Here is a 3,237-nt window from a genome sequence, read left to right on the forward strand (position 1 = left end):
TTTCTTAAGAGACTCAACTAAAAAACACTAACTCTTCTCCACAGTAATACTCAAAGCATGTGTAGGTCCTCATGGTTTGCAGGACATATTTGCAGGCAAAATAGTGTCACAGTTTAACCAAGACATAAGGAGAATCATAGAATCATAGCATCATTAAGGTTGGAAAAGACCTCAAGGATCATCAAGTCCAACCCAACACCACCTAACTCACTAAACCATGTCCCTAAGCACCATAGCTTAGAGAATAAGGAAGGCCAAGGAGAATAAGGAAGGCTTAAGAGAATAAGGAAGGTCAGGAACAGTGCAAGAAAGGTATGCAATACTCAGAAAAATATCTGAAAACAAACAAGCGGAAAAAGCCTTGTTGAGGACACTATCAATTAAAACGAAAGGAAAAGTCAAAAGCAATGACATGCATTCTTTCTTCCTGATAAGCTATTCCATTAGTGGTTTAAAGAAAGCGCTCAACAAACCCCAAGAAAGCTCTGTACTTTAAGCACAGAAACTGGAGGAACCCTAAAGACAAAATTAATTAACAGGAGCAAATAGGTTAAAATTGGTGGTAATTTCTGAAAGCTAAAGGCAGAGATGAGCCTCCTTTGTTCATCTACCATTGTTTCACCTGCCAGGAACAGAAGGTATACTAAGATTGTTAACTACATAATTGCAAAACAATTAGTGTAAAACAAGATAATTCAGTTAACAAACTATGTCACTACTTATATAACAGATGCTAAAATGAAATAAAACTAAATAAATTTGTTCCATGAAAAACAGCTTAAATTTAAACCCAACTGAATTAACCAATTCATTGTCTGAAATGGTCTATAACAGCAGTTCATCAAAGCACTCTTACCTTTCTTCCATATAAAGAAAATGACTCTGATGCTAAATGTTACATTGCAAAAGGACTCAAACTCTCTTTCGCATTTATTGTTTTAGTTGTGCAGTTGCATTTTAAACTTAACAGAAATACAGGACGTTTCCCAGAAAACGTCCTTCTACCGTTTTTCTTCTCAACTCATAATTTAAAGCTAAGTAAAAAAACATAACATTAAATATTCTTTGTGGATAAGTCTTCAAGCAGGCAGAAATATATATATATGCACACATATATGTGCAAGTGAATGGGGAAGGAGACAGCTAACTTGAAATGTGACAATCCTCCCCCTGTCTTACTTTAACAGTTGAACAATTTTATGACTTAATTTTGAACAAAAATAATGACACCTTTTGTCTTTCTTTGAAACACTGGTCAGAGAAAACAGGATATTGACCTTTTCAGGTCAATTTCCTTATCTAGATAGAAAATCTCACTTTTCAAAAATAAATAAAAATGAGTCAATGCACTGTTGAGCACCGACAAAAGAGCAAACAGGTTTTCTCCTATCATTGTTAGTACCAAATGTAATAATTATGTACAAGCAAGTAGAAAGACTGCACTGATTTTTCAAAAGATACTGCAATGTACGTGTATACTAGCACATTTTTAAGACCATTTCAGAAAACAGGAACTGAAGGGACCATTTAATTGAATTAGCCTAAAATAATCTCCTGCTCTCAATCTCAGTTTGCAACTGCACTACATGATAAATTACTAAATCATGAGAGATTCAACACAATTGGGACTACAACATCCCACGACTAAAAGGCTATAGTAATTAAGTTTACTTTCACACAACACTAAAAGGTAGTTTACTATGTCCAGTCCTGTTTGTGAATAAATAGATTATTCCAGATTCCATGAGCTTATTATGCATGTTGCAACTCCAGCACTGAAGTCTGCAATGTCACATTACTTTCTAAAAGCCTAAAATAATATTACTTGGAATACTATTTCCTGATTTTCCTGAAAAATCACAAATGAAATAAAAATGTTAGAATTCAACTAATCAGAATGCCTGCCAGAAAGGGTGTTGAAGGAGCATCTAGTTCTTAGCTGGATAATGTTATTATTTCAGGTGCAACTAATATGCTTATAACCAGGGTACTTCAAACAGCTGAATTCCCAAACTACACTGCACCCTCTACTTTTTTCAAATGTTAAACCTGTAAGATTTTTTTCAAGTTACCATCAAATTAATTGTCCCATGTTTTTAGGAGGAAACCTTGCTTTTCTTCTAAGCTTCAGTCACTAACCTGATCCAGAGAACATTTTTTTAAATTCTTCACTCTTTTATTATATCGGCAACATATTACACATTTATAGGTACAGAAAATCAATAGAAAAGCTAAGCCACATAATACAAACTAGGGTGAAACTGCATTCAAAGTTACCTTTCTTACAAGTCCAAGCCATATCTACTGGATCAGTATCTCCAGGCAAATCACTTAATTGATACGTCTTACTTTTTCCTCATCCGTACAACTTAATTAGTAGTGATTATCCTAAAAGCTTTGAGGCCAACAGACAAAACCATTTTCTTAAAAGTTTAAATTATTTTCAGACTCGTGTATTTTTATGATAGACAAACAGAGCAAATGTAGCTAAATAATTTACTTAGGAGGCACTGTTAGCAGGCCACTTGTAATCTTGTTCTGAGTCTGACTTGAAGCAAACAAACATGAGCTGGCAATGTGTGTTTGCACCCCAGAAAGACAACCATATCCTGGGCTGCATCAAAATGAAGCATGACCAGCAGGTCAAGCGAGTTGATTCTGCCCCTCTACTCTGCTCTTGTGAGACCCCACCTGGAGTGCTGCGTCCAGCTCTGGGGCCTCCAACATAAGGAGGACACGGACTTGGAGCGGGTTCAGAGGAGAGCCACAAAGATGGTCAGAGGGCTGGAGCACCTCCCATACGAGGACAGGCTGAGAGTTGGAGTTGTTCAGCCTATAAAAGAGAAGACTCCGAGGAGACCTTATAGCAGCCTTCCAGTACCTGAAGGGGGCTTATTAGAAAGATGGGGAGGCACTCTTTATCAGGGAGTGTAGTGATAGGATCATCTAGTTCCAACCCCCCTGCCATGGGCAGGGACACCCTCCACTAGCCCAGGTTGCTCAAAGCCTCATCCAGCTAGCCCAGGTTGCCCAAACCCTCATCCAGCCTGGCCTTGAACAGGATGGGGCATCCACAGCTTCTCTGGGAAACCTGTTCCAGTGCCTCACCACCCCCACAGTAGGGGATTTCATCTTTATATCCAGTCTAAATCTGCCCTCTTCCAGTTTAAATCCATTACCCCTCATCCTGTTGCTACATGCCCTTGTAAAAAGTCCCTCCCCATCTCTCCTCTAGGC

The sequence above is a fragment of the Pterocles gutturalis genome, unplaced genomic scaffold (genome assembly GCF_000699245.1).
Source record: "Pterocles gutturalis isolate BGI_N339 unplaced genomic scaffold, ASM69924v1 scaffold24193, whole genome shotgun sequence".
NCBI lineage: Eukaryota > Metazoa > Chordata > Aves > Pterocliformes > Pteroclidae > Pterocles > Pterocles gutturalis.